This window comes from Macrosteles quadrilineatus, unplaced genomic scaffold, assembly GCF_028750875.1.
Source record: "Macrosteles quadrilineatus isolate MER2022 unplaced genomic scaffold, UCM_ALF_1.0 Scaffold_2__2_contigs__length_208266976, whole genome shotgun sequence".
In the NCBI taxonomy this organism is placed as follows: domain Eukaryota; kingdom Metazoa; phylum Arthropoda; class Insecta; order Hemiptera; family Cicadellidae; genus Macrosteles; species Macrosteles quadrilineatus.
The window spans coordinates 203,234,525-203,249,428 of NW_026542595.1; the positions used below are offsets into that span (position 1 = coordinate 203,234,525).

General features: G+C 33.4%; 1 long non-coding RNA gene across 1 annotated transcript in view; it reads left to right on the plus strand.

The window, feature by feature from the left end:
• Positions 1-14,904, plus strand: part of LOC128987776 (uncharacterized) — a 72,208-nt gene that overhangs the window by 26,495 nt on the left and 30,809 nt on the right. The gene's annotated exons all lie outside the window — the stretch shown is intronic.

The following is a 14,904-nucleotide window of genomic DNA, read 5'->3' on the forward strand; positions in this document are numbered from 1 at the left end:
ACTTCTGTAATATTTTGCTGTCTCTTGTTATTATTTTCACAGTTTATAATTTGTTATCTTTGTTGCCATAGTCTATTTTGTTGGTCTTATTTTATCGTTGTTGTTATTTAGTTGTAAAGTTACCGTCATTACTGCTTGTTACTTGTTACCATTATTACTAGGCATAGTCTTCTTGTTCTTATTTATTGTAGTTTTTAGGTCCCACTAATGTATTTATTGCCGGCTTCCTTATTTATTATTATTGCACGATTTGTGTAACCACTGATATTAACTTATTATTTGCTACTTATGTATAGTTTATAGTTTGACAAAATTGTATTTATGGAGAAACCGTTGGAATAAATAAATAAATAAAAATAAAAACGTATTGATTAACTGTCCACTACATGAGGCGAATAGGAGAGAACAGGAAGAAGTTTTGGATAGGAAAGGTGTATAGATGAGAAAATAAAACTTGATGAGAGACAAGGAAACAATTGACACGTTTAGGAAAGTAACAAGGGAAAAAGGAAGAACCAATGATACATACAAGCTTTTAAATTGAAAAAAGAAACAAACAAAAACAAATAAATAAACGAATGTAAACTTCCCCAAGAAGGGGGAAAGGTTAGAGCGAATCCCTATCCCTTAGGGTAGTAAGGGGTTGCTGTTAGGGGTCTGGACACAGTGTGTCTGGACGAGGAATGAAAGTGGGCAAAGCCTATTTTTCACGGGGAGTTGGCCTGGAAAATAAGTCCCAGACTTAAGCCAGAGGTTCCAAAAACGGCACAAACTGCGAACTCAATTAGGCCTTTTACTGTCTCCACCTTTAACAACAAAACCAAGAAAGCTGAAAATTCAAAAAAAGATCCATACAAATCCTTCTCATATGTCTAGATAGCGCACCATTACGTGTGACCTGATGGACTTTTTGGTCTTCCAGATATCTATATTGTTGTACTTCAATGACCAATGACATTGGATTCATCATTTCAAAGGGGCATATTTTTATGTTCCCTTAATTTTAAGACAATCTAGTGCAACACATCACTATACTAACTAAAATTACTTCGTGTTATTGACTACAGTAAATTATTTACAGATTTATTGTTTTAATTATCTCTGACTGAAAGATCCATACGCATTCTTCAGACGAATTAGCATGTTATCTAAATAAGTTAGATTGCTCAATATAGTGGTTAGCCTTGAATCTTAAAGAAAAATCAATACAATTTTAAATAATCTTGTCATAATTTTAGCAGATAATTGTATAATCAAACCATATAAAGGCTTAACATCATAAATACATACTGTTTATTACTCAGATTATCATGCAGCTATTATGGCAATCTGTTTAACCATTTATTACATTTTTTATGTTACATTATTGTAAACAATAATTATGATTATGATGATAAGTATAGTTTATCTGTATGCTAATCACGTTTACTTCAGTTTTAATTCATTAGGCATTCCAACTGTAGTTATATCCTATAGTCACAAAGGATTTTTTAACAGTGTTCAATACGAACCTTAGTTTGTCACAGAATCCTCTTAATGCATACTGTAGTGAAATGTAATTGGAAAGGAATATTATGACGAGCAAAATTGACAGTCCATGTTCGAAATGGTGAACCATTAGTCCATATACATTTTACATAAGACAACTTTCGTGTGATGTGCAACCATTGACTATACATTGATTGTGTACATAATCAATGGTACAAAGTAAAATGACTTTGAAATTATATTTTACTTTAACGATTTACAAACTAAATAAAACAAGAAATTTCGGTTCCTTTAAGTAAGATCCTGAAGTTACTTCAGTATACTCATAAACAATGTGATGATTATAATTGCCACCAGAGTAAAAAATACGTTGGTTTATATTTTTTGTTCTACAGCACATTTTCAGCTAACAAATATATTTATAAGGAGATAATTATAAATAATAGACATCTTCCGTTAATACGTTTTTTTTCTATTCAACGTAGTGTATTTATTAGTAACATCGTCATACTTCAACTAGGCTAATCAGGTCCCATTTCTTAGTTTATTTGCCGATTTTAGGCTGGGTTATGTAAAAGGAATGCTAGTAGGCCTATTGTTTATAACTAAGCTACACTAAAGTTGACGGGGCAAAAAGGATATAAAGAATCCTAATCCTGATCCTGAGAGCCTGATTGGATAAAAAGAAGTAAAAAAGAGTTGAGTTGTAGTTATTCACCAAACAACCAAAAATGTCTAAAAACCTTAATAAATTCCTACACAATAATTTTTTTTTTTTTTTTTTTTTTTTTGAGAGGAGGGAAAATGCTTTTACGCACACAGGTAGCCAGCCTGTAGTGTGAGACTCCTGAATCTATCACAGACTACTCACTAAAAAACCCCCTCTACTCTGTTGGACACAGACCTGGAATTGTTTGTCACATTACTTCAAGTCAGGCCAAAATGTGACCTAAGCCTGCAATACATATTACAATCAAACCCAAGTACAATAATGGAAATCAAACCCGAGAAAATCGAAGACGAGGGGAAACGTCACTTTGATGTTTCCGGTAACTATTCCGGAAATACAGCAATAATAACCGCAGCTGTTGCTGGAAGTCGGGCGACTGTTTACAAACCAACACATGTGCCTGTGATGTAAACTAGGGTGTTATATTGTACATCGAGTTATAACCCACGCACAAGCGAGCACAAGTCGTCTGATGAAGACCTATACTCCGTTCAAACAGCCGTGGCACCTGAGGGATTAGGAGGCCCCAAGGGTTTATATGGGTTCTCCTAATCCGTCAGGTGCCACGGCTGTTTGAACGGAGTATACAGTCGAGTTGTAGCTGACTGGCTATCGTGCTTTAAACTAAGAATGTTGACAGTTCTTGAGAATGAAATTGCTTTTAAATGGTTCAAAATCAGGTCCAGCTGACATCGAGCATGAGGCATTTAATAGGGTCTCGGTTGAACAACCACTAGTCACACACAGATACTGTAATCGCAACCCATTCTACACCTACCCTGTATTCGTATCAAGGTTTAAAATTCCCATCTTAGTGTGTTTTACGTAATGATAGTAATAATGACAATAAAATGTTTAAGCGTTTCTTAGCCATGAAAAGTGCGATTAAATTACAAATTCCCCTGTCAATGGGCCATTTTTTTTGGCCAATAGCTTTTTGGAGCTTAAATTGTGCTGTTGACCTAGTATACCTTTCATAAAAAGTTATTAGAAGCTTATTGAATTAATTGGTTAAGCTCACTCGCGGTGATATTCTTCACTTAACGTTAACGCAAATTATTATAGGGTGAAAAGCAATCTAAAACCAAGCTCTAGTATGTAAGTCCTTTTTCCCAAGTTTTTACAATGTGTATAGCGTAGGCCGCGGTACCTGCAAATAATAGTAGTAATGCAAAAACATTTTGTTTCATGGGTGACTCATATTAAGAAGCACTTCAAGCCTGATTGCAAGTATTATTTTCATATATACTGCTTTTACTTATGAAAATAAATATACTTATGAAAAATAAAGTATTAAAGTAATAAAGTAAAGTACTCGTTTAATTTAAAGTGAAAAAGGTCATTTTATGAGTTAGAAATATCGGAGAACTCGCAAAGTGTAGGAAAAGTTATGGCATGTACAATTGTATGTTATTACCTTTTTGGGGGGGAAATTAACCAACGTATAATATGTAACTGAATCCTATGTAGGTCACCATCATCATCACACTATTGAAATTTATATATACAATTTACAGCATGTTTTACCGATCAGGCGTTATAAAATAAAAAAATAGCCCAATTAAAACCGCCCAAATGTATTTTCTGTTAAACCCCCCCCCCCAAATGTATTTTCTGTTAACCCCCTCCCCCCACCCACCACATATGAAAAATTCTTTGTCAGTAGCATTATATTATTACATCTATAGCATTATATTATTTCATCTATGGACCCCACATAATAGTGATGCTCTAGCGCAACTTTTTCAAGGGCCCCATTTGATTGTCGATACCATTAAAGCAATATTCAACTAATGGCCACTCTTAAAGAACCCGTTTATTAATGACTTTTACTAGAGTGGTAATTAATTCTGGACGGGAAATGAGCGAGATTCTTGAGGAGTTGCGCCACTAGTGGACTAATTGTATTTATAGTCGTTGATTAAATTGATGTCAGCGCTGGTAATTTGTAACATACACGTGAGCAGATTTTTAACATTTTTTCTGTTTTTAACGAAGTCGAAATATTTAACTTTGATAAAAAATATTCATATGTGTTCTTATGTGTTTAAACCGTTGAATCTGTATTATCACTAAGCGTGTACAAAAAAATAACTCGTACACGTACTCTGAAAAATATATTTGAAACATAACAATGTTATTAGATATAATTGGAAAACATAACTTGTTTGACCTTATAACGTTAAGCAAATTAGTGGCATTAAACTTGTTAAATAAGTATACTTACATGTACATTTCCATCATGACCTTTAAGTAATAAAAGTGAACAGACTCTTGGATTCACAACAAACGTTCAATTGTCTCATGAAAATACATTTAAGTTTCTGGCACTTGAAATGAGGTACGTACTTTCATTAATATGAAACGGATGCATTTTTGAAGGTTTGGTTAACATATTTACTCTTTACAAGTGTTAAATGATTAAATTGCTGCAAAATTCATTTTACGAATTAAATAGGTTTTTTTCTAAACAAAGTCGTAGGCAGGTCTTTTTACGTTGTTATTTACCATTAAACATACCGTTAACATCTGAAGGTACGATTGTCTTCATGTAGATATTGCAATATTTATATTACTAATATTAATAAGAACTATTTTCTACAGACGTTCTAAGGTATATCTCTGGTATATTTTTCCTTCATACCTAATTCGTTCGTCATCAAGTACTTTTAATTTACGATTGTAATTTTAATTTTAATTTTAATTGTTAAAGTAACCAATACTTAGTTACGCTTGGTTATATCATTGTCTACACTTACTGACTATAACAACATAAATAACCACCACATACATTCCGCCACTTAACCTTAAAACTAATATTCGTTTTATTGTGTTGAAAAGCATATATTTTTATTCCTGGGAATACACTTTCTACCCCCAACCAAAATCTATATTTAATTTCAATGTGCTTCCTATTCTCGAGTTAACTTTCTGATCAATCATAAAAAAGTTAAGTAAATCCAGTCACGTATAAATATGTTTAAAAAGCGGAATCGATATTAACCGTAGTCAATAATTACCTATTAATCCTGGTCTCTAATTGACAGAGTAATAATCATAATTATGACGATGTTCGCGCTCTTGGGGCGTATAATGATCATGCAGAAGTTAATGAACCGCTAAGGAAGGATCAATACTATTGTTGAATTTCTCGCTAAAATTTCATAATGATACAATTTCAACAATATATTCTAGCAATAAAATTTGCTTAAAGGCAAATTTTATTTTTTGAATTCTTAAAGTAATTGTTATACTATAAATGTTCTGCGAGGGGTATTTAGTTTGGCGATAATACTTTTGTATCAAAAGACTTGATAATTCCAAAAAATAAATTTTAGATATACCAGACCCAATGTTCTAGTTTCTATAATCATCGTCTTCGTTCTAAGCACACACATATCAAAGTTTGAGAAGGGTAATTTATAAAACTCTGTAATGTGTTCCTTGGAAGAACAACATTAAGTAGTCAACATGAGTTAGTAGTAAATGTCTTAGTAGTTCTTTAGTATGTATCTAATAGATTTTTAAATAGTATATTGTTATTTATAAAAGAAGAAACATTAATGATAAGTTCAAAATTACATTGACGACTTATTTATCTACAATAGCTGTACAAGCATAGGTTAAAAATACAGTAGTAAACATGCCCCGGTGAAAAGATGGGTGGCAAAATAGTTACTAACACGAAATTTCAAAAGTGGTTTCTATGATAATACTGATGCCTCAGATGAAGGTATCTTGTTTATATTTTAAACCGTTCCAAATAAAAACGTAACAAAATCAGAAGAACAGACATTTTTAACGGTTTTAATGGTTTAAAATTGTCATCGACAAAATTCTGAAATCAAGTCAAATAAATAGATGTAAAATAAATCCTCCATACGAATAATTAGTTCTTGAGAGAATATCATATAAACTGCTTTGTAAACCGGTTGAAAATACTTGTGTTTACGGTAGCCAGTATCCAACAAAGATGACACATTCACACTAGCCTCCCCCCAGACACCCCTACATATGGTGACTCCCTGTCAGTTAAACCCTCTACCAATCACATTACGATCAATTGACTGAAGCTAACTGTAAAGCCAACACATACCCATAAACTTGCGGCCTAAAGAAAATTGCATACAACGGGAGTTTGAGCCACGAATATTTGACTACTTCCAACTTGTAGAGAAAGAACAGTATTTCTGTAAAATGTAATGTTCAACTAGAAACCTTTCATAATACACTTAATGATAATTTATACATTTCACTAGCCATGTTTTGTAAGTCTTAAGTTTATTGGCTAATCACTGATTAGCACTAATTTAGGAACCTTTAAGTTGCTAAATTATCGACTTTGGGAATGAGTTTGATACTATTTTCTTGTAATCTATATATGAAGCCAAAAGTACCCATGAACTTACACATGAAGTCACACCCCCATAAACCATATACTTAAAATGTTCGTCATGACGAGAAATATTGCGCAAAACTATCCATTATTTCATAAATTGCCCTTTAAGGTCGTAATTCCTTTCTAAAAGGAACTTTCCATATACCTAATGTTAAAAATACCTCAGCTGTACTTATTTGTTTGTATTACTGTATTCTGTTTTGTTTATTTCAGCTTAACTTAACCAATAAATAATTTTATTAATACTTATGAAGTCAAACAGGGTGAAGCCCGTGGGTAACAGCTAGTTCCTCATACAGTGCATTTAATATGTGTATTTTTCTCTCAGAGAAGGGGTTATGTAATTAGACTAACTAAAAATACTATGGTCTAAACTTTTTAGTTTTAACAGATTAACTGTTAAAACTACAAATCAAGAAACTAACAGAATCATCTACTTAAACTACTACTTAAAAATATGATTGACTAAATAAACCTTTTTCCTGTAGATAACATATTAAAACTATCAAAAAGAATCTCAGAAACTCAAAAGAAAATGATTGGTCTTAAGGGATACTTGATTTAAATACGGTTTCGTTATTTTCGTATTGGTACAATTCGTAACTCGTTCAACGTCTTGGTCAGTTCCAGCAGCCTTAAAAATAAAAAGACTAAAGAGATAAAGAGTAAACGTCTTTAAAAATAATTAGAAATAAAATTCCTCAGTTACGACGGATGATTCAAAGTAAATCCCCTTTGCAATCGTCTTTTAAGATAATAAACGCTTTTATTGTAGGGAGAGAGTAATAAAAGCGGGTTAAAGACGGACCCTTGCGGCAAGTCTGATCGCATCAATTGTTGAGTCAGCTGTATCAATGCTTTTATCGTAGTCAGTTCCTTTAACATATGCTCTCCATGCAAAATTATGTAAGAGTTAACTCACTATAAATATATTTTAATGTATTTCAATACTAACCAGCAGTATAATCAGAAACCGCTGCAGACGTGTTTTATGTACAAAAGAAATTTTCAAACTACCATATGCACCATCAAACCATGTCTATTGTTTACTCCCTAGACATATTTATATTGTAAAAAAACACAAACATTTATCTTTTGGTAACACTTTGGTAATTTCTGAAAATAACCAAATGTATCGCAAAGTGTGTATATTTAGTTAGTAAACTTGCTGCTTGGTCCAACATGTACTGAAGGTAAGACTCGGTACCACTTCTAGAAGCTTAAGGGAGGGAATCCGTCTTTGAAGGACTCGCCTTGGAAGATGTCCCCTCATTCTCTCAAGATTCTTCGTGTTAGCATCATGAAACTTGGGTCTAATAAGGACGCGAATATTTCTTCTATACAGCTTTTGTAGACTATCTACACACCGACTCACCTTCTTTATTATTAGTGTGACTTAGTGTATGTGGATATATTACACAAATTTATATATTAATTGTGACCTTAATCAGTTTGCACACAATTAATTTAAAAGAAACTTACCAATGGATGAAAAATTGATTTCTTTGCTATAATATAAATAATTACATACTTCTATTGATTTAAAACTATGTTGCACATTTTGTCACGGAATTTTTCAAAAACGAGAAACAATCTGCATCCAACTCAACTAGCAGGGCAAAAAGCGTCCCTCTATAATTGGATTAACTCCAAATGGTCAGAGATCAATGTGTACGATCAAACTGAGGACAGACGTCGACAGCGCGGCTCCTGTGATCCTTGATCTCAGCGTGGGAATGACAAGTACAAGGATCAGGATCAGACTGGCTTCTGTTTAGCACGACACAGTCTACACGGAAGGTATTCGGTCTTTGTCTCGCCGCCGGGAAACTGTAAGCTCTTTATCACGAAAGTTTTGAAAACTACTCGTAGAAAGTAGGTTTCCCCGGTTATTTTAGTAGCATAATTCTCCTAAATAACTTAATTATTTATTTATATGATCATCAGTGTAGGAGATCACCCAATTTAGATTTGTGTTGCTTTAAATTTCCGCATACAATAATAATATATACAATTATATATCAGCATGCCTGTAAACCTTTAATTGTAGTGAGATATGGAAACCTGACAAATTTACATTTGCTACTAGATCTAGTTTTAGCTCCACTAGAGGAGTAGGGGGAGCGAGCTGGCGTAAGAGTGCGGGACGTCAGTCCCTGAGGTAACGGGTTCGATCCCCGCCAAGTGACCAATGGATTTTATCTAATTGATAATGCCGCATCTCCTAGGTGTAGCCTGAAGTAATGTGAAAAACAATCCCGGGCTCGTGCCTAGCGTCCTAGGACAAAAAAAAAAACACTAGAGGAGTAGGCTATATGTAAACGGTTCGTATCCATTACGGAATAATTTGGTCACTATAACTCTATTACTAATAGCGACCAAATTCTTTAGAAAAATAAATTCTCGCAAAATTGTTGTTTTAGCGAAAATGTTAACAAAATACAACAAATTGGTAAAAAAATGTTCTCAATTTGATATTTGTATGTATACGTCGTAGTGTTAGTATATTTAAGATATAGTGTAAATAAAATTAATAGTTAAACACTTCATGAACTAAATTACAATTTACGTACACTTTATATTTGTTCCCATGTATTTATCTTTTGTAAATAAACCGTGATAAGAAGTTTTTGTAGCTGTAAAACATAACTGAAGCACTCGACAAAAAAGTTAGCCTCTATTTTAGTTCTCACACGCTTTACATACTCCATAAACTCACTTTAAATATTACAGAAAATTATGTATGGCATGTACGAAATGTGATAGCCCCTCGTAAAATGCTTAATTGAGAGCAACTGTGAGGGTATATCTTTCGAGATATGTGAGCGTGGCTACACACGTGCAGCTAGCTATGGCGAGGCGTTGAGTCTTATATTACTTTATTTTTAACTCAGTACAGTAATTAGATGCAGGGTTGTTCTTGAACTATTCATATGGTATCTAGTATTTAGAAATATGATCTCAAGTGTATCGCACATTCCTTGGTCAGTGGTGTTTTGATAAAAAAATAGCTTTATCTTTTATATTCAATTAACAAGAAAAATAAAGATTAAGAACTTTGCAGTATAAACCTTCAATCGTCATTCAGCATAAAAATGTGTCAGCAAAATGTAAGACTCGTTAAATTCAAATAAGCACGGAACTTGATTTAAGATTTTCTGCTATACCAAGAATTGTAATACACTAAGACATCTGTTATTTCATAAACGACTAATTTATGAAAAAGATAAATGACCAATAAAACATATTATGTACGAGTAGGTAAAATGCTCAAGATATTAACTATATTAAAACAATCAAAACGTATATTTTTATGTACATAAGTTTTTTTTCCAATGGAAATACACATTCAATTAACAAATATATAGATGTACAATGTACAGCCTTACAACTTACCGTACCACAAAATTTTATGAGATTTGAAAGTTATTCAAACATTACATTACTACGTTGTCGCGTTGCTGTAAATAAGTCTTCCTAAATTGTGCTGGTTGTGTTAACGAGCAATAGACAAAACTTCAAATTATTAAAATGTCATTTAATTTTATTGAAAAAAATAATACATGGTTACATATACAGTATTTTATGTCGTTAGGGGTCAAATACACAGTGTTTACATCCTACTAATATTATAAATGAGAAAGTTTGGATGTATGGATGTATGGATGTATGTTTGTGACAAGTGAACGCGAAAAATACTGGTCGGATTGGGCTGAAATTTGGCATGATGATACCTCACATTCCCGATTAACATACAGGCATATTCTTATTTCAAAAATCCTTTCGGGCTCCGCCGCAGTGGCTCTGGAGTTTCCCATGTTAACCTTATGAGAAATGGAATTATTGAATCTTAACAGCTGTTTCAATTAAACAAGTTGGTTCTGTTCTATGATGTTCAATAGCATTAAAGTTACAAGGATTACCAACAGGGTGCAGCACTATTATTTCTTTTACATTTATGACAACAGCTAATTTGCAACCAAAAGGTGAGTGAGCGTAGCGAACGAACTTCAACCTGGAGGCGAGTAAGCGTAGCGAACGAGCTAACCTGAAGGCAAGTGAGCGCAGCGAACGAGCTCCAACCTAAAGGTGAGTGAGCGTAGCGAACGAGCTCCAACCTAAAGGTGAGTGAGCGTAGCGAACAAACTTCAACCAGGACGTGATTGAGCCATGCGAACGAGATAATCTTGAAAATTAAGAAGTTAAACGGGGCAAAGCCCGCTAGTAATATATATTATTATACAAAAAAATAATAAGTAACTTAAAATATAGATAACGTCCTAACAACCAAAAGGCAAAAATACTAAATAAGAAATAAATAGATGGTGAAGAACGTGGTTTTATGTGGTAGAATGTTGGGCAGAATGAAGTAAATACAGTCTGCATTGACAGTGAGGTGAACGCTTCGCTTAGTCTTTGGTGTACCGCAGGGCTCCGTCTTTGAACCAGTTTCATTGCTTTTCTCTCTGTCATTTTTACAGTTGTCAGAGTTACTAAGTATTTAAGTTTTTTTTATATATTAAAGAAAGTTATCACAAAATTCTCAATAAAATGGACATTTACATGGACATGGAACACGGGAAATTAGGAAATTTTATCTATGACTAAAACTATGACATAAATGGGTAAGGCTTTTCAAATATTAAGCTATCAAATGTTTTGGTACATGGCTGCTCGCGTGGTTGTTGCGAATATAAAGACCATCGTTTACGATTTGTAGCAGCAATTAATGTTCTGGGCTATCCAATTTAGTTGTACAGTATCAATTATCAACTATTTGGGATCTGTAGTTATACCTGATGACGTATCTCCAGAATTATTAGATTGTAAAGTGTACTTTGACGATGGGAGACGTCTTTCTAGGTTATACAACTCGTGAATTGTTTAATTTATTTATTTTTAAATAAGAGGTCGGAAAACGGATCAGGAACTTCACCAATCAATCATCAGTAGTAAAATTTGTATTTATTTTCCATGTGTTTATTTACATTTAGTTCTAATTCAAAGAGAACATTGTGCTGATTGAATTAGCCATGTTTACCGAGAAACCAGACGGTCCATTGATACAATATTGTGGATGTACTGGCAGCCTCTGCGATTGCATTAGTCATTGTATGGCACTAGTTAATGATAAGAGAGGGGGTGTGTTTTGATTTCCAGTTAGCTTTAGTCAGTTAAACCTAATCTGATTGATGGAGGGGAGGGAGGCGTCAGCTGTTTGGGGGGGGGGTCTTGATCAGAGGGTGCAAGCGAATGTGTCATGTTTGGTAAAGATGCTTGCTGAACAACAGAATAGCTATGCATAAAACATAACAAATAAATGTAAAAGAAGTTTACAAAAGACGTTAAAATAATTTAAAATATAAATTTATACCGATATGAGATTTTAAAAGTACTTTGACTCTATCACTGGTTATCAAATATCTTCTTCTGGTCTTGTTGAAAAATACAAGGAGTAATTTTAGAGAATTATAGGTTTTATCTGTGAAGATAAACTTTTTGCGTAACACCGCACCTATATCAGAGTTTATTTAACGATATGATTGGCTAGTATTAATTGCATATTATTTGGAAAGTAAATAAAAATACGCCTATAAAACGCTAGAAAGAAACATTTACAATTTTACTGTTGTAACTATGCGGAAAATATGATTATATAAAAGATATTACTGAGATAAATTTCCTTTGTTCACAAACAATCATCATCGGATCCAATAGGCAAAACGTGTTTCATACTCTTGTAAAAAGTTGGCTCCAAACATATATTAGTAGGTAGGTTTACTTTCACCAAATTTTACTGTTTTTACTAAACTTTTTAAACCATTGATAGTTTAAACATCTTTCTTAGGATTTTTTTAGTTTTCTTTATGAATATACCAAAAATTCACACTTATAGTTTTTATTTGTATAGAAAACTAGTCAAATATTATTTTATCTATATGCTTTTCAAAATTTGTTTGACGGTATGCATACCTAAATTTTCAACCATTCATACAGTCACGTATTTTATAATACAGATATTTCATCAATCAATTTTTTTGTGTAAGTAGAAAGGATGAGACACCACAAGATGACACTTTGGCATGTTCACCACGTTGTGTATTCATCTTGTTGTATCGTTTTGTAAGCCTCGGGTCTTATCCCGTGGATTTAACCTTCAATCACACTTTAGTTTACGGTTTTGGGGTTCCACAGGGATTTATGCTAAGCGAGGCTGTAGAAAAGTGGTTTACGCTTATTAACTTTATTGACACAGCCACATAGCATGAAAATTGTGGAATCTGAATTTTTGTCAGAACACTTATGCGTTTTTTCCTTTTTTAGATTGTTTCTTAGAATTTGTCAACATGAAAATCATGAAAAAACATGGTTTGTATTTTGGTGTTGTGTTTATAATTATTTTTACTGGATCTCTGAATTAACATAGTAACCCTGTTGTGTACTGTATACATGAATATGCGCGAACTGTTAGTATAGTATCCTATAGTGATATGGAATTTGTTGCTTTGTTACCGAAACTAGATTGTTTTTTAGTCATCTATCCAATAATCAATGATGGCTGTGTCCACTTTCAATTCGACAAAAAACGAGTGAAATTTCTTGGAATCGAAACGGTGACTCCAGATTGTTAGGCAAACATTTGGCCTTTCAATTTAATATGACCAATTTTATACAAATTTTATATCTCTTTATACAGTACACTTAACCTTTTTTTTAATCTATCATAATATCAATTTAACTTATGGTTATTTTCTGTCATAATTGGAAAAACTCATTTCAAAACCTTAAAGATGTAGAACCCAGTTAATCTCCGATTGACGAAAAAAAACCGCAATAAAAAACTGAAACACTTCAATAAACAATGGATTTGATCCTTTTGTGTTTGGTGTTTCTAAGGTTGATTTCAAGGGTAATGAGTTGAATAACTTTACCATTTAATCTTTACTTACAATCAATCTTTACTTTTCAATCTTTTTCTAAAGCATCGACAAGTTCTCCCTGGCTATCTCTTCAGCTACCAGAGCGTATCAAACCCTTGATTTTAATGATCGTTGCGATAGCTTCATAAGCATGTGAGTCTGAAATAACGTATGTACTCATCAATGAAGAGTAGAGCATGTTGAGACGAGAACACTTGATCCTACACCACGTATTGCAATATTTGAGAAATCTTTTCAAGTAGCAACCATTCATCTTCGAATTTTCAGACTTAAAATTATATATGTAGGCTAGTGGTAAGCGTAGTAATTGTCAACGTTTTGGTTCTAACCAATTGTACGAAAAGCATCGTACCCTGCATGCTATAACCATAGACAAATAGAATTAAATATAAACCATCAGCATCGCTGTGGTTAGCATAAGTTCTGGCATCCACCGCTGGGAGTGCAGTGTAGTTGTGGCGCACGAGATACGTATCTACACGGCGCTCCCAGAGGTGGACGCCAGAACTTATGCTAACCGCAGCACTGCTGACGGTATATATTTAATTCTATTTGTATATTCTATGACATAGCAGCACATATTATATTCTTCAAATTTGTATTTTCTTTGGTTAGAAACCCCATGCTTTCTGTATGCTCTAGGACTAGCCTTAAGTAATATGTGAAACAGCTCCAAGTATGAGAAGGTGGAACAAAACAAAAACCATTCAAGTTTGACAAGGGAATTGTAAAGTCTTTTTCAAGGCAATTTATTGATTCGATTTACTTAAATATGGAACAGCCTGTACATTTCCTGTTTCCAGGAACTCTTTTGTGTCTGAGTGCAGGTGCGCGCCATCACACCGTATATTGACCGTATGTGAACTGTTGACTCTTTGTTAACATGTGAAACAATAAATACTGATGACGTCACAGTCACAGCCCCGGGATCACTGCTTTATACTGGGACACTCGACCAAATTGTATTTGCTGCGGTCAATTGAAACAAACAGCGTGCTATCACACTCAAAGCAGCAATGTATATTTACCGTCCTTTGTATATTTGTTACAGGTAATATGTATTTGTATCAAAGTGTATGTGTGTTCTGGGGTATTGGACATTAACTAAGGTTAGGTTCATTAGTAGAATTGTGTAAATTTATTTGTATAATCTGTACTGGTGTTTATACAGTTGGGATTGATACCTTCTCTGAATTGCTTTATTGCTTATTGTATTTTTATTTTGTAAATGCAAAGATATATGATGTAAATAAAGTTGTTTCTGCCTTGTTCAAATTTTTCAGCTGACACTGCATTGGCACTAAGCATTCACGTACTAACCAGGGGAATCGAAAATACATCTACCA